Below are 25968 nucleotides of genomic sequence, written 5' to 3'. Positions count from 1 at the left end.
GGAATTAGGCCAAGGCAAAGGGAGATGTGGCAGCAGCTGAGTCCCCAGACGTTCTGCCCTCCCCCTCAGCACCGAGGGCCTGCCACGAGCCCCGGGGACCACGTCACAAACAGTCTCGTCCCCTGGACTGCCAAGAAACAAGAACAGAAATCAGGGTGGAAGCGATAGGATGGATGTGGAAGGAGCATCGATCTTCCCACGATATCTCCAGCCCTGTCCCCAAAGCTTCCCGGCCTCTGCTCATTTCCTGACCCTGTCACCCCACAGACACCCGCCCTGTGTGCCAGCAAGGTGCTGGATGGAGACACAGATGATGCATTTTCTCAAATGGCCACCACCACACTTACCAACCGTGGTCCACGACAGGGCTAAGTGCTTCACAGCATTATCTCCCGATATGATCTCATTTAATCCATGTAACGACCCTGCGAGGTTTTCATCCCCATTTTGGAGGTGAATATATCGAGACCCAGGGAAGTTAAGTAACTTTCCCCAATCACGCAGTTAGTAAAGGAAGGCCCTGGGATTCAAACTCGGGTTCATCTGAGTCTGAAGTCCAGCCCCCTACCCATTAGCCATCTGTGGGCCAGCTCCAGGAGTGTTTGGTGTCGAGTGGAGGACACGGGAACTAAAAATTGTAATACACACTTTCCATCATGATCATGACCAAGTGTCAACAGCAACAGTCATCTGACCAGCACCCCAACCCAGGCCACCACTCTCCCTCCCCTGGACTATTCCCATGGCCTCCTGACTGGTCTACATCCACCCACACTTGCCATCCTCCAAGCAGTTTTCCACCATGCAATTCAAGTGAGTTTTTCAAAACATGAATCTGGGTCCCCTTCCCTTAAATTATAATCCTTCAATGCCTTTCCATTGCTTCTAGCAAAAATACCCCTTCACTGCCTCTGATGCCCTACCTGTCTCCCAGCTTTTCCCTACACCATGACTACAATAACCATCTCCACCATCATTGCAATCATAACCTCCATCCCCACGATCACCTCAGCCTCCTCCACCACCATCCCCACAACCACTGCAGTCCTCCCCATCACAGAAGCACGAGTCTGCATAAAGCATCCCCTCCACACGTGTGGCTGAGCTGGGTGCTGTGGGCAATGATGGAGGCAGACAGCCCTGCCATCAAAGCTGCGACCATTTCAGACACGGACTCAGAAACACAAAATCACGGCACCTGTCTGTTCAAATAAAAGCTGTAAGACTGATCTGGAGTTTCTAGTCTGCCCAGATCTCTAAGAAAAGGTCTCAACCCATAGTGGAAGGGAGCACTGCTCTTCCTGCCCTGAGGCAGGATGCATAACAGCCAGGACCATCTGGAAGAAGATTTGGACCCCAAGATAAATCACTGTAGGACCCCATAACATTTAGATTCCAGCCAAACCTTGGGATGATGACCTTTGCGACCGGCCTTAAAGAGAAACACGAAGAGTATGTTTAAAGTAGAAAGAGGCAGGCCTTTTTCCTTAGGGTCCTTAGGATATTATGTCTGTAGCTCTTTCATCTCCCAATTTTAAAGATGAGGGAACAGAAGACGGTCAGAGAGGAGACCCTCTCGATCACGGTCATACAGCAAGTCCCTAGAACAGCCAGGCTCCGATGTCAGCCTCTGACTCCATCCCTTAGCCCACCTGGCTTCCTGGAGCAAGAGGAGTAGACAGGGGAGCCGCCCAAGAAGGGAACAGCCTCCTGCTACCAGGGTCCTTTTCCCCAGGTTCCAACGAGAGGAGGACAGGACACTCTTTCTCTAGGCTTCTATCTATCTTCCACAGCTGAGAGAAGAAACAAAATGGTGGACACAGTCTGCACCCAGCCAAGGGATGAAATTGTGGGGGACAGGGGAGGAGCTTCTGATTGATGCTGCCTTGGCTAAAAGAAGGAGAAAAAAGAAATCCCCCTTAACCCCAGGCCCTAAAGGGTCCAAGGGAAGCAATCTGAGAACTTTATTACTTAAAACCAACTATTCCAAAGCTGTCTTGGTTCTTGGCTTCCTCTCCAGGTCCCCATCTTCCTCCTCCTGTCTTCTGAATCTCAGCTCCAGAGGAGTATGGGACCCCAGGAACACCAGCTAGAGAGGCCAACAGAGATGGAAGCCAGAGAGGGAAAGAATAACAGTAATTAGAACAGTAAGTTCTAATTTCCTTACGTTACGTAAGGAAACGTTACGTTACGTAAGTTACGTAGGAACATTTCCTACGAACTTATTTCCATCTGATCACTTCCTCTTCACCGTTTTGAGGACTTAGCATGCATTGACCCATTTAACCCCACAGCGGCCCCACACTAAGGAATTTCCATGGGGTGAAGGTGTAGACCTGGCCTAGCTAAGGTGGAGATGCTGGGGAGGTGGCACTGCCAGGCATCCCAGAGAGACTTTGCCCCCCAGGTGAACTCCTGAGATTCTTCTGGAAAATTCCTAGCAACTGCCATTGTGTTATTTGATGCCCCGAGGCAGCCTGCTCAAGAACAGAAATGCTCGGACTAACTGCTGTGCCAGCTGCCAGCTGATCAGTTTACCCCCAAAAACGTAAAAACAAAATTCACTGTTCCCAGATGGTCTGCAGCTTTTCTCTCTCCTCTCTCTCTTATAACTCCAGTTTTTGCCTTTGTTAGTTGACAGCAGTCTACTGACTGTCCCCTCATATAAGAACTGTCGTGTGCAGATAACTAACTGAGTCAAGGCTTGATGGCAGCCTGGGCCTCCCTGGGAAAACGACCCAGGCTGTCCTTTCGCAGTACAGTTAGAGCGCATGTGGTCTGCGGTGTCTGCCCTGTGTCCTGTGAAACCCCTGATCCATGGGCCCAGGAACTGTGAGCTAGCAGGCAGGCCCTAGGTCTCTAAAATGGTATACGGATAGCAGGAAATCAAGGCTGCAGCTTCTCTGTCCCAAGGAGACTCACGTGCATCTCAGCTCTTAGCCACAGCAGCTGACGTGCCCCGTGTGGGTGAGGGGCAAAGAAAGTTGTTTATGTGGGCAGCGGCCGGGCCTCCCTGTGAGATGAAGATGAAGAGGCTGTGCATGCTTTCTGTCCTGTCCTGAGTCCTTCCCTATGCTAAATAAAGCCCATTGTACCCTCTGAATTGGATGGCTGTGACCATCACTGGTGGCACTGGACTAACTAAATGTCTCTGAGTTTTCACTCCCATTTTACAGACAAGGAAACTAAGGCACAGGGAGGTCAAATGACTGGCCCAAGACCACACAGCCAGTAAGCAGCAGAGCCAGGTTGGAGCACCCATCTACACTGCTTCTAAGGGGTGGTAGACAGTGTGGGACGGTGGGAAGGACACGGGTCACTTTATTAAGAGTCCTGCCATCCAAAGGCAGCTCTGGGACCTACATCCACGTGTAGCAGGACAATTGAACAATTAGATGGAAACAGCTTGGTGGCCAGGGAGCTGGGAGTCAGGAAGTGTGACCCCCACCTGCGAGCCAGGTGCAGGGGAAGATTGAGAAAATCCTCAACCTGCTGCTGGGAGAGAAGGCCCTGAGGACGGGGGTCTGTCGCTTCAAGGTGGACCAGCCTGGAACCCAGGGAAGAGTTGGTACACTTAGATCGAAGGCTGGGAGGGTGTCATAGATGAGGAGGCAGGGCTGGGAGGGGTTTCCAGGTTGAAATAACCAGCTCAGGGGCCAAGGGGCTATGGAATAGAGAATTTTCGCTACAATTTAGATTCTGGCTCAGAACCCAGACAGAAAAGCCCTTCCGTGGTCAGGACGAGATGCGGTTTACATCCACCTAGAGTGACACAGGCTGCAGCTGGGGGCAGGTGGCAAGCAGGAGTCCTGCACTGACCAGATTTCACTGTTCAGACATGCCAAGGAGGATTAAGTAATTAAACAGGAGACCAGCAAGTCGCCTTCCCTGTACGACCCTGGCCCTGAACTGCTCTCACAGTGGCAGAAGGGCTTCTGCACTCTGATCTCCGAGCCTTCAATTTCACTCGTGGTAATCCATCCTCCACACGTCCATCCAGGCCAGTTTCCTTAAAGGCAAATCGGACCATGTCATCTCCCGCTTAAAAGCCTTCCAGGCTCCCCACCGACTTTCCCACCAAGCCTAAGCTCCTTAGCCTGGCATGCTGGGCCCTTCCTGGCCTGGCCCTGCCTTCCAGGGCCACCATTCAACTCCCTGCCCCCGGCCTCACCCTCTATGCCCCTCTTCAAGGACTTCCTCCAGCAAGGCCTTCCCAGCTGCATGATGTTCTTGTGCTGCGAATGCCTATCTTTCCCCATCTCTGTGGTTCTCAGCCCTGGAATCAGAATCCCAGGAGACCTTTAAAACTCCAATGCCAGGCCACCCCCACAACAATTAATCAGACTCTCCTGGGAGAGGGGCCCAGGCATCACTGGTTTTTAAAGGCCCCCAGGTGATTCCAATGTGCAGCCAGGGCTGAGAGCCACCATTTTCTCTCTAACCAACCCCAACCTACTCCCTGAAGATTCAGCCCAGGTGTCTCATCTAATCACCAAATATTTATTGAGTCGGGCACTATTCTAAGCACTGGATATAAAAATAATAATGATAGCTAACATTTATTGAGCACTTGCCGTATGCCAGACACTGTTCAAAGTGCGTTGCATATATTAACTCATTAAACCCGAACAACACCTCTAGGGAGTAGGTTCTATTATTTTCCCCATTTCACACAGGGGGAAACTGGACACAGAGAGGGGGAGCAACTTCCCCAGGGTCGCACAGTTGGTAACACTGCAGCAGGACTTGCCTGCCAGCAGTCTGAGCCCCAGTCTGTGCTTGTAACCCCTGCACTATTCCTGCCCTCACATGGCTCACAGGCCGCAAGAGAGAAGCAAGAAACCAGCAAATACAGAGTAGGAGAGGCATGTGGAAGAAAACAGAAGCTGCCCTGACTGAGAGCAGCAGGGGGCCAACTCCAGTCTGGATGGTCAGGCCACCCCCAGGAGCAACACTTAAGCTGACACCTGAAGGATGAGAAGGACCCAGCCAAGCAGAGTGCGGGGAAATGGTGTTCTAGGCAGAGGGCCCAGTGAACAGGGAGGCCCAGAGGTGGGAGAGAGCATGATGCACTCGAGGAACCGTGGATGTCCAGTGGCGGGTGGGGAGGGCACAGACCAGGCCAGGAAGCTGACAGGCCAGTGCCTTGCAGGCCACCTAACAAGTTAGGGTTTTATCCTGAGAGCAATGGAGAGTCTTCAGCAAGGCATGCACAGTGTCTGTCTGAGGCAGGGCTGGAGGAGCCTGGGGAGGCGGGCCCCTCAGGAGGCTGCTGCAACCATTATGAAGAGGCCCCTGCTGTGGAGCTGCAGAGAATCACCTCCTCCTGGAAGCTCTCTCCATTCCTCACCTCCAGTCATAGATCCATCACAGCATGTTGTAACTGCCTGTTTACCTCTCGGCCTCCCCTGCAAGACCAGGAGCACCCTGAGGGCAGGGGCCAAGTCTCACTGGCCTCTGTAACCCAGCGGCTGACCAATACTAGTGCTCAGTGAACACATTATCTGGAGGCATGCCAGGCCGGCAGCATCCTGAGGAAGTTCAAAGCAGGGAGGAAACTAGGAGAGGTCCCTCTGCTGACTCCCTCCAGCACAGATCTGGGGATTTCACAGACTGTGGCCAGAACAGGGGGATGTTGTACCTCCTCTGCCCCCAGCAGAGCCCATCACCCCTGCCTCGTGGCCGAGCACCCACCTCTGATGGGAAAGCAGTGTTAGAGCTACGGGATCTGCAGCAGCCAAGCCCCGTCCCTCCCCCCACCCCCAGCAAACCCCATTAGGCAAGGCAATGGAGAGGGAGGTGCCACTGCCCAGAGTCCACCTGACATAGCAGAACCCCGAGATTCCAGGCGGTGCCAGATGCTCTAAATAGCCCAGGTATTCAGCTGGCAGTTTGGGCACCGGCTGCTGCTCTGGGTTTCCGCAGTGAGGGGAGGGCCAGGTCTGGCACTGGAGCGTCTGTGGTCCTCCTGCTGCTGCCATTGCCACCACCAGGTGGGCCCCCAAAACCACGTGACGCCCCACCCCTGTCCAAATCAGAGGAAGGCACAGGCAAAGGGGCAAGAGGCTCAGAGGGGTCAGTCAGGTGCCATGGCCGGTTGGCGGCAGAGCTGGGCCAGGCATCCAGGCTTCCAGACTCCCAGCCCAGGGGTTTCCCCACAACACTTCTCCTAGCCCCTGCCGGCCCTCACTGCTCCTTTACGAATGCCCCTTTCTGGCGGCGCCAAAGCTGCCCAGAGCACAGAGCACCCAGAACACAGGAGCCCGTGTCTCCGGGTAAGAGGCCACCAGCCAGTCCCGCAGGGACGGCAGATGCCCGTCACAGGCCGTTCTGCTTTTATGCTTTGCTAACAGCATGACGGTTAAGAGTGTGGGTCCAAATCTGTGCCCTGCCACTTACCAGCTGGGTGGTCCTGGGCAAGTGACTTACACTGTCTCTGCCTCAGTTTCCTCCCTATGAAATAGAAATGACAGTCACAACAACAGTCCCACATCCTAGGGTTGTTGTGAGGATTAAGTGAGTTAACAACTGTAAAGTGTAAATTGCTGTTCCAGGAACAGTTCCTGGCAGGCTAAGTGCTTGATCAGGACAAATGTGAGTGAGAGCTTCCTAGGTCAGGGTCCAGGGGCCTGGGTCACTATGTGAGCTGGGGCTATTCACCAACCCACTCCGTGCCTCAGTTTCCCCATCTGTAAATGGGATGTAATTCATCCCTATGAGTGGCTTGAGGACAACCATGAAATGCCAGAAACTATGAAAAGAGTTTGGTTAGAAAAGTGCCTGACAAGTGGGAGGCTTGATGGGCAGGTGACCCCGAGGCAGACGAAGGCCTCCGTACATCACCCCCGACCCAGCAGGCTACCTGGGTTTTATGGGCCATGGGGCCCAGGTCGCTTTCCTGAACATCATTCAGAATTTATAGACTCTTGTCACTCTCCTTCCCAACTCTTTTATTTGGTTGCCTTAGAAGCAAGCCTGGTGTTAACAGAGCCTTTGCTGCCTTTCCAGGAGAACGCAGCCCGTTCTGCATTCAGTCCACAGCCAGCGGGAGGAGGGGAGCATGCGGCTGGCAGGTGTGTCCACTCTGCAACCAGGTGCCTCCTCTACCTGTTGGAGGAGGATCAGAGAAGGACAACTCGGGGCCCAAGCACGGAACCAGCCCTCTGCACATGGGACCCAGTGATGAGTGGGACCTCACGCCCTCTAGGAATTTGCACAGGACTGGGCAGGGCTGGGGGCCGCCTCCTAGTTATTGAACAAGGAAACCACAGCGAGAAGCTCCCGCTGAGAACCCCTCATGAAACCTCATCCTGCTCTTGTCACTTACAAGCCACGTGATGTTAGCTGCGTAACCTGGCCTCTCGGAGCTTCCGTTGTCTGACCTGTAAACAGGGATAAAGGCAGCCACTCTGCGTACTCCACAGGCCCTGAGGTGAAGGAATGAGACCATGTACATGTGGAGGGAACCGGGAAAAGATACAAGGGGAGCTGTAGCAGAGCAGCCTGGAGTGTGGGGTGCTAGCACCAAATAGCCCAGGATCAAATCCCAGCTCAGCCACTTCCACTGGCTGGCTGGGTGACCCTGAGTGAGTTGCTTTACCTCTCTGTGCCTCAGTTTCCTCTTTGGTAACATTCGGATAAGAATGTCTTATTCACAAGGTTTTGTAAGGATGAACTAGGACAGAGTGTCTAAAGCCTGCAGGGGCTCAGCAAATGTGGGCAGCAAAGAGAAGCACTGTCCCCGAGGGAGCCCGCCGTGGTGGTGAAGGGCATGCAGTGGGAATCACACACAACTGGGTTCAAATCCCAGCTCGGCCACACAGTTTCTGGGTGACCTGTGTAGGGTGACTGACTCATCCCTGTTGGCCTGGGACTTGCCAAGTTTTAAAACTGAAAGTCCTGCCTCCCAGGAGTCCCCTGGGTTCCAGGCAAACCCACACAGTCACCTTAGACCAGGAGCAAATCCCATTGTTACTCTAAGCTTCAGTTCCCAGGTCTGCACAAAGGAGGTAATACCTACTTCACAAAGGAAATAGGGGAATGAAATGCAGGAATGCATGTGAATCGCAGCACCAGGAAACTCCTAACACACACACGCCCGTGCCAGACACTGTAGCACCATACAGACACTCCCTCACTTCATACTCACGACAACCCAGGGTTAGGTCCTCATGTTGGCCCCATTTCACAGAGGAGGAAACTGAGGCTCAGAGAGGTGACTTGCCCAAAGTGGCACAGCTCACGAGTGGAATCACTGAAATTTGAACACAGGCTGTCTGCTCCTGGGCCTCAATCACTGTGCTTCCTCTCCCATAGCAAGTGCTCAAGAAATAGTAGCTATTAATAAGAAAGACAACACGCACCTCGCCCCTCTGAGTGATGCTCCCAGTTTGTGTCGAGCACAGGGCTTGAGTTGGTGATTCTGAGCCCACGGGAGAGAGAGTAAGGGTCCCTTTCCCTTACACTTTACACTTTCCTTGTTAGAGGCCCCTAGCAAGGACAGATGGCCTGGGAGCCCGGCCAGGCAGCCACAGGAACCCAAACCTCACTTCACGGCGGATCCCTGGAAAAGGAGATGGGCAGGCTTCACTCTCCAGGGCATGGCTTCTTGGGGTCGTGCGGCTCATTTCCAGAAGTCAGGCCTCGAGCACCATCCTCAGGCTCAGGCCCCACTGCTCATCCCCCTCCCTGCCCCCAGTAAGGGACATGCAGATGCAGATGGCACGGGGGATCCCGGCTTCTCCCAGCACGTTTGCCTCCTCCTCCCCACGAGTGAGAGCTGGGAGACAGTGAGATGAGCTTCTGAGCCACAGCAAGATGCGTAATGTCACCCAGACTCAAGCCGCGACACTACCTCCTTAGGATGAGGTAGGAGCCTGGAGAGGAAGGACCTGTTGCCGTGGTCCAGGTTGAACCCAGTTTCCCCTCCAAACTTCTGCTCAGACAGGGGTCTCAGGTTCGCAGAGGGCAATGCTCAGCAGGGGTTCCCCAGTGAGGGAGGGGGCTGGACCCAGCAGAACATGCAAGGCCTCCAGGCACCGCCAGCTCCTCCTCCGGTGCCCCTGGCCTGCTGTGCCCCTGGGAGCCAGGCCCGGCTCGGAGATGGGCTGGATCCCTAAGCAGCTTTGCCCGTGATTGGAGCCTAAAGCCAAAGGGCAGGGGTAACTGCACAAAAGCAGTTGTGCGAGACCCCATGGAGCTCAGGAGAGCAGCCTCCTTCCATGGACACAGGAAAGGAGGGCAGACAGCCAGCGAGCCACCCAGCCAAGGCTCCCATCACCCCTACTCTGCGCTTGCCCTTCTGCCCTCCCCTGGGGGCCAAAACTGCAGATGTCAGCTCCCAGGAAAGTAGTCCCCACTCTGGGGGCATTTCTAGCTGCTGCAAGCTCCCCTAGGTCTTTCCTTTGGGTGCAGTGAAACTATCACAGAAACTGAAGGTGTGCGAGGACAAGAGTGCCTCTGAGAACACCATGAGGCCATCCCACCCCGTCCCCACCCTCTCATCCTGATTCCAACTCAGGGATCACAACATGTGACAGCTTGAATCGTGCATAAGAGTCTGGGCTCAGGAGCCATGCCACTTAGGTGTGAATCCAAGCTCTGCTCTCTTACCAGCTGTGCGACCTTGGGCAAGCCACTTAACATCTCTGGGCCTCTGCTTCCTCACCTATAAAATGATCTACTAACAGTGCCTCCCCGACAGAATTAATGTGGGAATAAAATGAGTATATAAAGCTTACATTAAAACAGCGCTGGGCCCACCGTGAGCAGTCGATACCCAGTAGCCATTATTCGGATGGTATAGTATAATATAATTCAGTCCAAGTATGACCTGCTCACCCCATTAGCCTCTCTGAGCCTGTTTCCTCATCTTTAAATGGAGACAACTCTGCTTGCCCTACTTCCTCGCTGTCATGGGGTCCAAAGCGGATAAACAGGGCTGCAAGTCGAGCTTTGAAAACGATCAAGTGCTGTACACGTGGAGGGATGAATGCAGTGTCTACTCTAATGAGTATAAGGTACTATAGACGTGATGCTATGGGGTGACACGCTACAATCTAAGATAATACTCTGCATTAAAAACTGACTTGAGAGAGAGACAAGACAGATGGAGGAGGAGGAGAGGCAGAGAAGGGCCAAGCGAGTTCGGGACGGAGAGTGTGGGCTGCACTTTGAGAGCGGGGAATCAATGCTGTACTGTAATTTAAAAACCAATATACAGTAAAGATCAGCCCGGCGCCGCAGAGCAGCATGGCAGGGGCCTGGCCCCAGATAACTCACTCCCCAAGCCAGCCCGCCACAGCGCCCCGCGGGCCTCCCCATAACTCATGATCCATGGCTCTCTCTCCCCGCCCAGGTTTATGCTGGAGCTATGGTACTTGCAGCACCTCCCAATTATGTGCCAGATTTACATGGCCCGAGATTTATGGACTGGGCTGATGACATCGCCCTGGAAATGAGCTTGGGGCCTGGACTTCTCCCCCAAGAGACGGGGCTTGGGCTGGGGCTTGGGTTCCAGGCAGCCTGGTTTTGTGCCAGGAGTGGCCAGGAGGCCCGGGCCACAGTCGGCTCCCATCCTGGCTCTCTTCCTATGGCTTTGCCCCATTCAGGCCTTCACCACCTCCCTGACTCCTGTCCCCCCTGACACCCACCCCCCCTCATCCCTCCATGTCCCACCCTAAACACTGACCCCATAATCCATTCCTGCACCCTAACTCCCCCAGAGTTCCTGGAACCTCACCCTACAAGCATTCCCTCTGGTTTGGAGGTCTTCACTTCCTCTCTGTGTCCTGGCTCAAGGCCCATTTTCCTGCCCCAGATGCTTCCCCAGCTCCTTCAAACCAAAAGACCCAGGAGGTCCCTCTTCCACCACCAGGATCAGCCCTGGGGAATGGGTGTGGAGGGTCGGGGGCAGGAACCAGGGTCCAGGGAGATGTCTCTCTCTGGCCTTCTCTCCGCATATAGACAGGCTGAATCAGATGCCTTCTCCTTGATAGAAGGTTCCCAGTCCATGTTCCACAGACCCCTTAGGACCCCCATCCCACCCCCACCCCCACCCCCATCCCAGGACATTCATGACGGTTTCAAAGGATCCAAATAAGCATGTCCTGTGGTCCTGCCACTAACTCCCATCCCCTGAGGTACTGTGTTGTACCTCACAGGACACAGCCCGCTTTCCCTGTCCATGCCATGTAGACCAGCCTAGGTACACAGACATGGAAAGTGAAGTGAACTTCCCCCACTCTGTGGCCTATTTCCCGAGTGATCTGAGCCCAACACGAATAAGGCCCAAGTGGGAGGTCCTGTCCTGAGCCCACCAGCCATCTTCACCCAAACCCTCCCCCCAAAAATTCCCCTAAGCCCTCAGCTGAACACAGTGTAGTCGTAAGATAGAATGAAAAACCCAACTGGACCGGGAACCACTTAGTAACCTCTGTGCCTCAGTTTCCCCTCATGTAAAATGGATATAATCACAACGTCTGTCCTGCCTGCCTAGTGGGATTGTCGGGAGGGTCAATGAGATCAGGTAGAGAGCACTATGAAATTCGCCAGGTTGCTGTACGATTTACAGGGTGGCTCTCTGAAGTGAGTAGGAGCTAAGCGGGTCCACAGTGGCTCCTCCCCACTGAGGAAAATGCTGCGACTGCATCTGCTGTGAGTCACAGCAGCTCACATTTATACAGCGTGCTCCGTGTGCCGGGCCCTGCTCCAAGCACTTTACAGACAGTAACGCATTTAATTCTCCTAACAACCCCATGCGGTGGGTACTATTACTATCCCCACTGGGCAGAGGAGGAAATAGAGACACAGAGAGAGCAACCTGCTCAAGTTCACACAACTGAGAAAACAGAATCAGCGTAAGCCCTGGGAATGGGGGGTTCAGGTGCACACATGCTCCCTATGTAAGGAGGATGCTGCGTCCACATATTCTAGTGCCTAAGCGATGGGGATAATGTGCCTCGTTTATCCACTCCTTTCTTCTCTTAGACACAAACTTCCCAAGGACAAGGAGCGGGCCTTCCCCATCAGGCGAAGGCTTCTCGAGCATAAGGAGCCTGCCCTGCCCACCCGCCACCTCTCTGTGCTCTGCCCCTGCCAGCACCCTGTGCTCAGATGCTCGCCCGTCGAAGGTCAGGGAAACGTCCTCCCCGCAGTGCAATGGCCCTCTTTTGTCATGTGCTTAGAAGCTGTGGCTGGATGGAGGGTCCGGGATTTGTGTCTATTCTAGGTTCTCCCCTCAGTTCCCCTTCTTCTCAGCTCAGACCCTGTGACGCAAGTAACCAGGCCAGGAGAAGATTAAATGGTTCTTTTAGGGCCAACTGCCCCTACATGCGGACCACGACCCCCAAATCTCTTCATCCCGTCAGTTTGTATTTGGGTGAGGTGGTAAGATGGCAGCTTAGCGGAGGGGTGGCCAGGGATCTGGGAAAGCAGCTTGAGAGTTCACTTCTTATGTGGCCTTCATCACCATCACCACCACCATCGTCACCGCCACGGTCAGCTGTACATCAGCAGTTAATCACGTGTGACCTGCAGCTGAGCCCTGAGCAAACAGACACACACACGCACGTGTGCATGGGAATATAGGTGAGGGAAGGCACTAGAAACAAGTGAGAACTGGGAACCCGCACCAGCCCCCACCTCCACCAAGTCCCAGAGTCCAAAGGCAGGTCTGGAAGAAGTTCAGAAGAATAAATCAAATGATGGATGCGACAGAGGGCTGAGTGCACACATGGGGACTGGAGAGATGGTTCATCTCGGCAGCACCTGGCCTGCTGGGTAGCACACAGTAGGCATCCAATAATTGCTTGTTGAATTAAACTGAATTGGTCAGGACTTCAGGTCATGAGAGGGATGGATGAAGGGGCATGGACTTGATCACCAAATCCTAGACTATCAGACTCTCCTGACCTTAAAGCTTGAAGAGGGTAGAGAGGCACCGCAGAAGGAGTAAAAGGAAGCCTCGCCCCCATGGCAGCAGCAAAACATAGAACTTACAGCCTCGAGAAGTGGGGGGGCTGAGCCCACGAAAACGGTGCGAGTTGGGGCACATTCACGAGGAACACACCCTGATCCCTAACAAGCATTATGAGACACGACCGCAAGAGGCTTCCTAGACCCTCGAGGACAGAGACAGACCAACCCTCTCCTGCACCTTGGAGGAAGTGAGGCAGAATCGGGGTGTTCCAGCTTGTGGCTTTTCTCAGTTGCTGGAGGGTTGATGTGACTCAAAGCTCCAGAGAGCAGACTGAGAGCCAGGAAGAAATGATCACCCAACAGCCATGGGAGCCCACATGTGTCCCAGCAGAGGAGGACAGACGGCTCCAGAGCCGACTCCATCACGCAGCGTGTGACTCTCCTGGGACCCAGTTTCCCATCTTTCACAAGGGACAAAACACACCCTTCCTCTCCCCAAGGGCTGTTCCTGCAGGAGGCATAGTAGTGGATGTGAAAGGGCTGTGACAGCTCTGCTGTGATGGGGACGTCTGGGGGTCAGGAGTCTGGGTTCTCACCCTGGATCTGTCACCCACAAGGCCTTGCTCCATCTGAGCCTGGCTCCTCATCCAGACGGGGACGAGGACAGGATCGTGCCAAGCTCAAAGGGCGACAGGGACTACAAGGGAGCATGCATAGAAATGCTCTTGGTAAAGCAAGGGTTGGATGGCAGGCACCCACGTCTGTGAGGGAGAAGCTGAGGCAATGGACAAAAGGAGTATGTGCTAGTGTGCATGTGTGTACCTGTGTGAATGTGTGTGAGTACACAGGAGTGTGCGTCTGTGTGAGAGAGCATGCATCTGAGTGTGTGAATGTGTGTGTGCATGTCTGAAAGGGTGAGTGTATGTGCAAGTATGCGTATGTACGTGCATTGTGTGCAGGTGTGTATGTGTGTGCATATGTGTAAATGTGGATGTGTGCAAGTATAGGAGTGTGTATGTGTGCATGCCTGTGTTTGTACATGTATGTGTATGTGGGAGTGTGTATATGTATGTGGGTGGGTGTATGTGAGAGTGTGAGCATATGAACATGTGTCTGTGTGTTGTGTCTGTAGTTGTGGGTGCGGGTGTGCACGTATGTGAGTGTATATGTGTGTAGGAGCGTGTGTGTGTATGTGCACATGTGTGGTTTGGAGCGGGGGAGGAAAGAGATACCCCCATTCACATTGCAGCCCTGGGATCCTGGTCATTCAAAACTGAACCCAGTCCTGGGGTTTGGGGGAGATTAACCACAGACAGAGGGCATGGAGCAGAGGGAAGCATCAGGTCAGCGCCATCCAGAAGGAGAACAGGGTGAGAAGGAAGCTGGAGGACCCCAGACAAGTCCCTGCCAGGGCCTGGAGGGCTCAGCACATGTATCTTACTCTGAGGCTGGGTCATGGATTTACAAATCAAAGGAGCAGATACCTGAACTGGAAGGGACTTGAGGGGGCACAGAGGCCCTGTTCTACAGCAAGGGAGACAGGCCGGCCCAAGTCACTCAGCAAGCTCCCAGCAGAGCTGAAAGGACTCATCCCAGCAAGTCCTCCGTGACCAGCCCACAGTGCCTTGCGCTGTACAATGACCTCTAACCTTTTACCTCCATGACCCCAGGTCACCATCCATGCCCCCTCCCTTCTGCCCCAGGAGGAGTGACCTGGGTATTAGAGCGGCTTCACTTCATTAGAGGGATGACATTGAATCAAAGGATCAACTTTGCCCACCCGGGAATCTTCAAGACCTTTCTAGAATGACAGGGCCTCATCTATGGCCCTTGTTGGGCATTTCCTGGGGTTTCCAGGGGCTCAGAAAGTCAAGCATGCCTTCACCCTCATTGCCATCATCCTAGGGACCCCCACCTCTCTCTCATCAGGCGCAGAGACGCAAGGCAGGGCCTGAGTCTAGATCATTCCCCAAGCTTCTCTAAGTCCTGCAAGCTGAGTGACCACATGTCACACTTTGTGGGGACCAGAGAGAATCATGTAACAGCAAGACCCAGTTTACAACTACTCTGAAGCAGGAGCCTCCACAGGCTCCCAATATTCGTCGGTAACCACAGTAAAAACCCTCCCTCCAGCTTATGTGACTAAAGCTGCCTTAACAGAGGAAGAGGCAAGGAGGGGTGGCTGGGAAGGAGAGCGCCAGCTGTGGGGAAAAGGAATAGGAAGTGTCTTAGGGAAGGGGAGAAGGGAGGACCAAATAGATTTTGCATCCCTGTGAACTTTAAGTTAAGGTGAGGGAGAAGACCGCTCTGCGTGGGCCTAGACCGAAGCGGGGTCTGGGCAGACTGATGGCGGCTTAGCTCCTGCCAGTGGCTGAGTTAATGTAGGACAAGCCAATAATAAATGCACTGAACTCTAAAGGGCCCAACTTCGGGATTTTGCAGTCTCGCACGTTTCAGGGCTGCCCTGTTAATACAGGACCACCGCAAGGAGACCCAGGCTCTACTGCAGATGATCCCAAGCAGGTTGATAAATAACAAGAGCCTAGTTTTGTGACTTAATCCAGTTTGACACAGTTTAGCCCTTAAGTCTTGTCTCTACCATTCCAGTCTGTCCCTCAGGTTGGTCTGGTCTCCATTAACCTTGGCCCTTGGGGATATTCAAGATAGCAGGCCCAGATCTGTCCAAATCAAAGACACTCTGGCCTTCTGTTGCTTGGAATCAAGGCCACACACAGGCTTGTGTCTCCTCTGCAGGACCTCACACCTTCTACACAACCTGCAGCTACAGCGCAAGGAAATCACCCAGAAAAAAACAGACCGATAGACCATGACGGGTGTAGACAGTGTCATTGCTTAAACATGCTTCGTGCACTTGGACTCAATAGTTTAACGAGCCGGGGATCCGCCCCTAGTTGTCTCTGGTCTTCGGTTTCTCACCTCTTTTCCTCTGGCCCTCTGTTCACAGACGAGCCTCGTGTTTTAGGGCAGTGCACCCAACCCTGCCCCCACCTCCCACCTTGATAAAATGGAGATGCCTATTCCAGAGGTCTGGGTTGGGATGGGGTTTTGCATCACTAGCCCGCTCCCGGGCGATGCTGATGCTGCTGGTCCATGGACCACACTCAGGGCAGCAACATGTCAGAGCCGATCTGTCCTCCTCACCTGGATTCTCCCTGCCTCATGAATCCACCTCTTTTTCGAATCCTAGTCTGTTAGCCCTAAGGCATGCATTCTCAATGGGGGAAACAGCGCCCCCAAGGGGGCAACAATTTGTTCTTGGGGGGGTGAAAAAAATCTTACTCTTTTTGTATATAAAGCACATATATACATATAGTACATGAACAGATATACAATATATCTATGATATTAAAATTTCATGGGGGGGTGCAACTAGGAAAAAAGTGTCTAAGGCTCCTTGGAGAGGGCAATAATGAAAAAAAGGTCAAGAAACTCTAGCAGAAGGCAAATGCCCTCTGCCCACTCTGGTGCCAAAGCTTCAACAACGGCCACCTGAATATGAAAGCAAATGATGTACGTGTCAACATGTCCCTTCCTAGCTGCCCACCACTTATCCCACCCGATTATCTGGATCACACGCTCCTCTTCTGCAGGTTCTGTATCATCTCTTTTCCCAGAAGGCACAGTGCCCACCTGGCTGGCCTGTTGCTCTGTTAGTTAACCCCAGCCCCACACGAAACTGACACATGAAAGCCTGGCTGTAATGCCCTCATACCTGGGCATTAGGACATTTGACATTTTAGTTACTTGGTCTAAATCGGGAAGTGATCACAAATATAACCTTGAGTGCCTAAGGGCTTGTTCAATGTCTGAAGCGACGCACACACGCCGCTCTGCCCTGACGTCAACCTCAGGAAGGAAGTATTAGCATCCTGATTCATCAGTAGGGAACCAGGGCTCCGGGAGTAAAGGGATTTGCCCACCACCCGAGTCACACGCGGCAGAATTGTCCCTGACTCGTAGTCCAGTGCTCGCTCCACTGTCCCATCTTCCATCCTGTCCACAAGGACTGTGCTGACTGTTTGACGGAAGCTTTTCAACAGGCAGGCATGAGTGGGCAGGGCAGACAGGGATGCCCACAGAGAAGGCTGGGATCCACAGGGTTCTGTGATGGAGGCTCTGAAGTTGCCTCCCCACCCAGGCCAGGAGGCCAGCAGGGCTCCAGGAGGTGCCAGCCCATGGTGCCTACAGTTCCTCACCTCGGGGGAGAGGCAGTACAGAAGAGGTCAGAGTGTGGGCTTTGAATTCAGGCGGACGTGAGAGTTGAATGACAACTCTGTTACTTACTAGCTACCTGGCAGAGACCCAACTTCTCTGAACCTCAGTTTACTCATCTGTAAAGTAGAGGTAATAACAGTGGCAATTTCGCAGGATTGTGGGAATTCAGTGAGATAATCATGTGAAGCTCTTAGCACTGTGCCTGGCACATAAGAAGCAATAAAAAAATTACTTGTTTGAAGGAGCTGGTCCTGATAGCTTAAGAAATTTCTCAAAACATCCATTCTACTTGTTCAGTATCCCATGCCTGGAACTCCCCAAATTCCCAGTGATCCCTGAGAATTTAAGAGAAAACAAAATCTGCATTCTATGGACTGCTATGGGCTTTTGCTGTTCCTGAAGTCCTCACCTCCTCCAAGAAGCCCTCCTGATAGCCCTCACCCCGAGCAGGCTGGACATGGCTCCTCTCCCTGTTCCCTATCTCCAGACCTGACTTCCTGCTCCCTGAAAATACCTCTTCCTAGGCCTGCCCATTATGGTTAGACCTCCCTGTCCACCCTGTTCCAGTTGGTTTGTTAGACCCTACTAAATACAGTCAGGGTCTGAGCACCTCTCCCCAACTGGTGCGCCCCCCAACTCCACAGAAGGGACCCAAGTCCAATCACAGGCTTACATAGACCCCAGCAGGAGCCATGTCCATTCACCTGGCCTGGGCCTGAACCAGCCCTGTGAGGCCCCTCTTGGGGCAGCGAGAGGCAGAGTCAGTGAGAAGAAGGCAGTGGCTGGGATCTGGGGGATCTTTCATACTCGAGCTCAGAGAGGAAAGGGTGACAGATGACACCTGTAAAACACAGAGCCCCCGCTTCCTGAGCAAATATGTGTGGCCATAAACATACAAAGCAAAGGAGAGGGAGGCAGGGAAGCAGGCGTCACAGCCCCAGAAGTGAAATGTGCTTCTCCAGCATCAATTCTCGAAGTTTTCTGGAGGGCTTCCTGGAGTCTTTTAATGATCGGCTTATGTGTGATAGCAAACCCTCTTGGCAGCTCGGTGGGCTGGGAGGCTGGGGCACCATCCTCCATACCTCTGAGGGCCCCTTCCCCCTCCAACTGAACACTCCTGCAGATCTGAACAGGGGTTTGGGGAATGCCAGGACAAACAGGGGGTCACAACACATCCGCGAGGCCTGTGGCTATTACTTCCTTTCTCCAGATGAGACCACACAGGCTCCAGTGGTTAACCAACACAGGGGTGGCAGAAGCAGAAGTTGAACCCAGGCCCTCCAATTAGGCTCCATTCCACTCTATGACAACTCTATCCCTTCAAATAAGTTGGACTCTAAAACTCCAACCGTGCCCAAAGAAAAACCACAAAACTCCCAAATTGTTGTAGTTCTGTCCAGGGTCCAACTCCACTTGGCTACCTCTGGTTGTTTTTTGCTCTGCGTCTCTGCTTTCAGTCCAGCAGCCTCGCCCATCAGAATGGGATGCCCCAGATGCCAATAATGGTGCTCATCTCCACCTTAGGACAGGAGACTTTCTAAAGGAGGACAGACCCTGCTCCACCCCACAGGCCAGAGAAACTTGACCGCTGGACCTTGGAGGCCAGAACTCCTGGATCCTTTGTTTTACTTCAGAGCTGCAGCCCAGACAACATTCCCACTGTAGCCAAACCAGGGCTTGGGCGGCTGCCTGGTTCTCCCAGTGGCCCCACCTTCCTCGTCTGCATTTCCCCCATCCATCCTCCCTCTCCTCCTCAGTCTTGCCTCCTGGAAGCTCTCTGCTCACCCTCTCTCAGGCCACACACGGCAGCTTCTCAGATTTCTGGGCCTGGGGAAGGAACTGGCACCTCAGAGGAGCAGGGAGCCTGAGCCCCAGAGGCCGCCAGGCACCCGGTCCAGCCCGACAGGAGACGGAGCTGGGAGCTGACTCCTGACTCCGGAGAAGCACCGCCAGGGGCTGAAACCGAAATGCCAAGTCTGCTCTTTGTATTCCCCCGGGGGAGGGCAGGAAGACAAGTAATTACATTCTTGGGCAGGAATTAGACCAGAAACTCTAAATTGAGGGCTGGGCCGGGGGCCTGAGCAGAGCTTGTGAGGGGCCCTAGGAGAGAGATGGAACTCCGCACTCCTGGCCACAGCCAGAGGGAAGGACGACACGCCAGTGTGAGCAGAAGGGCCCCAGCAGCTGGGGTGGTCCACGGAGGCTGATGGCTCCCAGTGCAAGCCCTCACAAGCTTCTGACCCCTCCCTACACCTCCTGACCCCCTTCAGACTCCAAGGTACCCCACAAGCAAGTTCCACAGCTGGCTGGGCTCCACTGCGCATGGCTCTATAAAGCTCCTCACGGAGGGCAGCACCCAGCCCAGGGTACAACCCCAAGACCCGGGTCCTTTGCTCTCAGTCTCCCTACAATCCCCAGCCTCGGCCTCCCCACCATGAGTTCCAAACTTGGCCTCACCCACATACAACAGCCCACCTAGAACCTCCCACCCTGGTCCCTGGGAACTTCACAGCTCAGAGACTGGCAGTTTCCTCCCCAGCTTTGCTCTTCCACAGCCTAGGGGGGCCAATTTCCTAAAGCCGCCCCCTCCCCCAGCCCCACAAGGCCAATCAACCCATTGCAGCCACAGTGGCCCCCTCCTCTCACACACACACACACACACACACTCCACTGAGGCGGGGCAGAGGTTGAGCAGCTACAGCCATGCCTGTGACTCCAGCTCAGAGAGCGGGCTCTGATAAGCTCCCTCTCCCCGCAGGTGTCAGTCTGTCTGTCTGTGGATGTCCAGCGTGCACTTGGTGTGGCCTGGCTCAGTCCCTCTGCGGTCTCTGCTCAGCTCCCTCCTCTTTCTCTCTCAGGCTCCGGTTTCCAGGGGCTCTGTCTCCCCCGAACTCACTGCCTATGTCCTTTGTACTGGGGTGACGGGAAGATGGGCTAAGACCCCTGCCTGTCCTGGTCACCTAGGGTCTGTGCAGAGCGAGGCACTGCACGCCTTGGAGCTGTCCACCGCTCTCCCTCCTCCCTGCCAGGCCAACCTCAGAACCAGGGCAGGGCTGGGTGGGAGACAGACCTACCAACCAGGCACCGCTAATGCCCGTTTCCATATTGCTTCATCATGCCATTCTGAAGCCCAGGCTGCACACACACAAAATCCCCCATGTCCCTGCCTTCTGCCTCAGGCCAGGATGGAGTCCCTGAGCCTGCCCTACCTGCCTCCCCAAACTGCAATGAAGCCTTTCTTCCCTGCATCAGCGCTCAGTCCATCCCTCCGCACCCGACTCTACCCCACCCCACCCAGCCCACAGAGCGCAGGAAGCCTGGTGTCCTACCCAGCCCCCAGCAATAGCTCTGCCCAGGCCTCACATGTGGGGACATGCAACAGAGTGGTCTGGCGGCAAAGTTCTCCTGCTGTTTCAACGTTTCCATCTACCTGCGGCTCCCGCCTCACCCTCCTGCTCTCCGGCCTCTCTCGGACCCGCTCTCCCCGCTCCTCCCCCGAGTTTCACCCCCGCTATCCGAAAAAAAAGAAAGAAAGAAATTAAAGAAAACCTCCCGCGATAAGGATGGGCGAAAAGAGAAGAGGATGTAGGCAGGAGCGCCCGGGTGAGGGGAGTCCTCAAGTGAAAAAGGAAAGGATGCAAAGTTCCCGGTTCCCTGGGGTGCGTTCAGCCCTGCGCCGAGCTCCCGCAGACACCCCGGATCGCGGAGACGCGGCGGCGGCGACCACTCACCTGGGCGAGGCTGCATCTACCCCCGGCTGGGAGTCACCGAGGCCGGCTCCGCGGGGCGCCCGGGCTCCCCGGCTCGGCCACGCATCCTTCCCCGCCCGAGACAGGCTCGAGCTAAGCCCTCCGGCTGCGGATCCAGCGAACGCAGGCAGATAGTAGCCACGGACGTCCAGGCGGGGAGAGCCGTGAGCGGCTCATTCAGTTATATCCACGGCATTTAGCAAGAAGAAGGGAGGAAAAAGCACAACTTGTTCTCTTCTCTTCCAGATTTAAAAAAACAAAAAGCAAAAAAAGATAATCCCTCCCTAGGAAGATGCCGGTCGGATTTTCCAGATCGAAGAACCCCGGGCATTCCCAGGCACCTCGGGCATCTTGGAATGTCGGGTGTCTTCAAGTTCAGACGAGCCAGCCGGGTTGCGTGTGTGTGAGTGTGTGTGTGTCTCAGCGCGAGCCAGGCACTCACACCCACACGCACACACACAAACACACTCCCCCGCACTCCCCGCATGCACACTGCCCCCCGCGCGCGCGCACACACGCGCGCCCCCGGTCACACACACGCACAGCGATCACACGCGCAGATCCGGGAGGGAGCCGGGCGGGCTGCGGAGGCAGCGCGGGGCCAGCGGTGGAGAAAGCTCAGCGGCCAGAGGCGCCCGGGAGGCCGGGGCCGTGCGCACCGTCCCCGCCGAGCCCTCCGGCGCGGCAGCCCCCAGTGGCGGCCGGCGGAGCTGCAGGAGCCGGGAGCCAGCCTCTGCGCCCGCCGCCGGGCCCGCCGCCCAGCGCACCCCGTGCCGCGCCGACCCACACCGCCACCGAAACCGGAGCGGTCGCGGTCCCCGCTGGGGTGGCGCGGAGACGGCGAGGGCAGCGGGCTGGCCAGCGGGGCCCGCACGGATGGGCGGGAGTGGGCTGGGTCCGCGGCCGGGGCGGGCGGCGGGCGGGCCGCGAGACCCGGGAGCCGGGAGCGCGGGCTCGGCGACCCAACGGCGCGGGCAGCCCCTGCGCAAGGCGAGCCGGGCGCCCCGGGCTGCGCCGCTGCAGCCAGCGCCGGTGCTGCCGCCTCACGTGCGGAGCGCGCCGTGCAGCCCTCAGCCCGCCGCCTGCCGGAGGAAAACCCCGCCGCGCCGGCCCTGGGCAGGAGTGGGGGTTGGGAGGATCGCGCCCACCCAGCCCGGGGCCCAGCTCTGATTCCCGCACCCTAGCGAGGGACCTATGAAAAATGAGCGCCCGGTACATGCTCACACACACACACACACACACACGCAGACTTTTCGTGAGTATCACAGGAACCCGTGAAGTGTGCAGTGGCGCCAACTGTTTGCACAGCACCTTTACAACTCTTCCCTTGTTCGATCCTCCCAGCAACCCTCATTTGACATATAAGGAAACTGAGGCCCAGAAGAATAAAGCGACTTGTGCACGGCATGAGGCAGGAAGTTGAGTCCCTCCTCCAAGCAGACTGTGGGCTTAGCATCAGAAGGTCTGGGTCTGGCCGGGGGTTATCCTCTCTGCCCACTGGGATCAGCAGTTCCCAGTTCCTGGGACGGTTGGGCTGGGCTCTGCCTCACTGGTCTTCCCAAGAGATAGGTGTTCCACTGAAGGAACTGAAATTTTGAGATTCCTGCTGGTAAATCCAGGGTCAGGGAGAATGTCTCGATCCATCTCTTCTCTCCTAGTGGCTAGCACCTCCCATGCGCCTGTTCCGGATACCCACAGGGAGGCACATGTGGCATGTGGATGTGTCTCTGTAGCCCAGGATTGGCTCAGCTGGATAAATCCGTAAGGTAACACCCTGCCTTCTCTCTGTCTATGCGTAGAGGTGGATGCATATCTGCAGAAGCCAAGGCGCCTGGGCCCCACATGCTGGGCCTCCTTCACGTGTACACCCAGGGACACTGCCAGATCAGCATACTGCAGACCCTGAAAGACAGGCCTTTCCCTTCCAGAAAGCCTAGGGGATGAAGGGCATGGCCAGGATGAAACTCAAGGTGTATCAGAGTGGGCTGGCACAGGAAAAGAGGCAGAAACAGGGGTAAGGAGAGAGGAAGGGAGGAGAAATGAGGAGAGGAAGGAGGAAGGGGGGGGAGTAGAGGGAGGTGGGGGGTAGAACAGGAGAATGTGAAGGGAGGAGGAGGGGGAAGGGAAGAAGGAGAGATCCACATGGAGAGTGTTTCTTCCTTGCCTACCTGTGGTTTTGCACACAGTGGGTGGGGGCTCCCAGGAAGGGGGGTTAGGAGTAGAGGAGGAACTATAGCCCAGGCTCAGGCCTCTGAATCCCCCAAGGTTCGGGGCCTGCAAGCTAAGTTATCTCCTTACCCCACAGTCACCCTCGGGAGGACTAGAATCTAGTGGCAGGGGTAGGACCAGGCTGGGACCAGAGCAGAGATGGAGCTGCTCTCAGAAACCAACAGAGCATTAGGATGGCGTGGAGAAGGGGCCAGGTACCCAGGGGGGCTGGAGGGATGGCCCAATCCCTGCTCCAGAGTAAACCCAATGCCCCATCAAGAAGCTTTCCCAGCCCGGAGAAGGGAGTGGAAGAGCCACGACCTGGATCATTTCTTGCACTTTGGTAATTCTGAGGATAACTGGCTTATTTTCCGATTATATTTGCCTCACCTGAGCACTGAGCACTGGGCTAGGAGTCAGGTGGCCTGGATGCTTACCATGGCTTTGCACTAACAAGCAATGTGGCAAGTCCCTTCCCCTCAAAGAGGCTGGACTGTGTGCTTTCTAAGAGCCTGCCCAGCTCTAGGAACCCCTGAGCAACCTTGGCAGATGGAGCAGGGTGGGGACCCCGATGCATCTTGGGAGGCCAAGATAAACCAGTCTGCAGTCACCTTCACGGTGGAAAATCCCCAGAAGACCATCCACACTTCAGTAACAGAAAGGTGAATGATGGTGGATTTCTTGGTTCCTTGAGCAAGCCCAGAAGGGCTGAGCAGGGGCACAGCTCTGCTAGCTACCTGGCTGCTTGTACTGGTTGCTGATCACAGAGGTAAGCCAAGGCTTCCCAGAGGGGTGATCCTATCATTCTGTATGGGGGGGGGGAGGGAGGGAGGAAGGGAGGGGGAAGCAAGAGGGAGGAGAGAAAGCTTCTACACAAGCTATTCCAATGATGGGCATTTGGATGCTTCTACATCTCCCATTTTCACATTTCTAAATAACCCTGTGATGAACATCTTTGTACCTAAGTCTTTGCCCACATTCTTGTCTCTGCCTGGGCTAGATTCCCTGGAGTAGAATTGTTGGGCCAAAGGGTGTGAACATTTCTCACGCTCTTGGACACAGTTCTTTGTTTCGGCTTTAGAGTCAAGGCACTGAAGTGCAGGGCAGAGAAATGATTTCCCAGAGAGCTCCCCGCAGGTGCTTGAAGATGCTTGCACACACCCTTTCCCGTCTCTATGTGGCAGACAATGACTGTGCCTGTGCTTCCTGCTGCCCATCAGGGCCGCCCTGCATCCTTGAATGTAACTCCAATACCCCAGTGTGAAGAAAGTTCCAGCTCCCCCTGCCCGCACTCAGGACTCATCTTCCCTGCTCTCCTGGGCACTCGTGACCAGCCTCACTCTGTTGTCTGTTCCTTTGGCTTTCTGGCTGGACTATAGGCACCAGTCCCCCCAGCACATTTCTGGGCACATGGCCGGCTCCTAATAGCCACTTGCTCAGTGGGATCATGGTGCCTGATAAGAAGAGTTCTCAGGAGGGGCTGGAGGTGGAGAGGCATTCAACCTGAGGAAGAGGAGGCTGAATTGGCCTGGGCCTTCAAAACTGATTGAGGGACCCCCCTGCAAAGGACTATAGGAAGCCTCTCTACTCGGTATCCACTGAGTACGAAAAAGAGAGGGAACTGATGTAAAAAGCAGTGAGGGGTTCAGGTGAGATGACAGGGCAGAGCGAGGTGCCTGAGGCGATGGAATCACAGGGGGTGAACTGTTGATCCTGGTCCATAAAAGAGGTGCATTCTGTAATCCTGGGAAGATTTAATTACTAGATGCTTCTCAGAGTCTCCCTTGGCACATCATGGCCTGAAGAGTGACTTTGTGTGTCCGGGGAATAAGAGAGATCCTGGGGCACAGTCTCATAAGGCCTTGGGATCTCCCTCCACTGAGTCTATTGCACGGGCTGGACCCTGGGAGCCACTCCTGCATTCTTAGTGCCCCATTTACTTGGCTTCCCCCAGGACCAGCAGCCAGCTGACCCCAGTTTATCCCACAGACCTTGTAGAACTTGGACAAATGCATCCTCAGGGGCTGAGGCCCAGCCCCGGAGTTCACTTTCTGGAGATGCAGGTCCGGTGTCTTTTAATTCTGCAGTGCCCTCGACCTATCCTCCCTTTCCAAATGCTGGAGTAAGAAACAGTCAAAATAAATTCCTATTAGTACACATATGTATCCCCAAATTCCTTAACAGAATGACTAACGCCACCTACAGCCATTAGCTCCAGTTTGTTTTCTAAATCCAGTTTACTTTCTGTCATGAGGCCCTCTGTTTACTTCTCCCCCTCCCCCAGGCCCCACGGGCTCCCTGCACAGCCTCAGCCTCTTGCCGCAATACCAGGTCTGAGGCCAGGGTCCTGATGCATCAAAGGTCAGACAATCCTGGGAAATCATATTCAGTCAACGGAGACGTCTTTCTGAGCACCTTCTATGCACCACCTAGCACTCTGCTAAATACTGGAGGGGAGGAGAGAGGGAAGGAGGAGGCAGAGTCTCTTCCTGGAGAGAAAAGACACAAACCAACCCTGGCACAGTGCCTTGCATCTATAAAGAGCATTCCCAAATGCTACCTCACTCATTCGTCACAACGATCACACGGGCTAGATCACTATTCCCATTTTACAGACAAAGACACCAAGTCCAACACAGGTAACATGAGGGCTCCAAGAGTTGGGAGCTCTTGATGGATGGCACTGGATTTCAAACCAAGTCTTCTGACTCCACATCCCAGGTTCCTTCCTGTGTGCAAAGCAACCTCTCTAATACCAGCCTAGATGCCAGTAAGTGGCAAATTACTTGGTGCAACCTGAAGTGCAGTAGACATCTGGTGAAGAGAAGGTTAAAGCAACCAGGGCCAGCTTGGTAGG

The 25968-nt window shown here is 54.8% G+C and overlaps 1 protein-coding gene across 1 annotated transcript in view; it reads right to left on the bottom strand.

Moving 5' to 3' along the window:
- Positions 1–21057, bottom strand: part of LRFN2 (leucine rich repeat and fibronectin type III domain containing 2) — a 183135-nt gene extending 162078 nt beyond the window's left edge. The window contains exon 1 of the mRNA XM_058554433.1: positions 20886–21057. The gene's annotated coding sequence lies outside the window, so the exon portion shown is untranslated. The remainder of the gene's footprint in view (positions 1–20885) is intronic.
- Positions 21058–25968: the final 4911 nt, after the last annotated feature.

This window comes from Diceros bicornis, chromosome 14, assembly GCF_020826845.1.
Source record: "Diceros bicornis minor isolate mBicDic1 chromosome 14, mDicBic1.mat.cur, whole genome shotgun sequence".
NCBI lineage: Eukaryota > Metazoa > Chordata > Mammalia > Perissodactyla > Rhinocerotidae > Diceros > Diceros bicornis.
The sequence above is the reverse complement of the archived record's forward strand: the minus strand, read 5'-3'. Positions and strand labels throughout refer to the sequence as shown.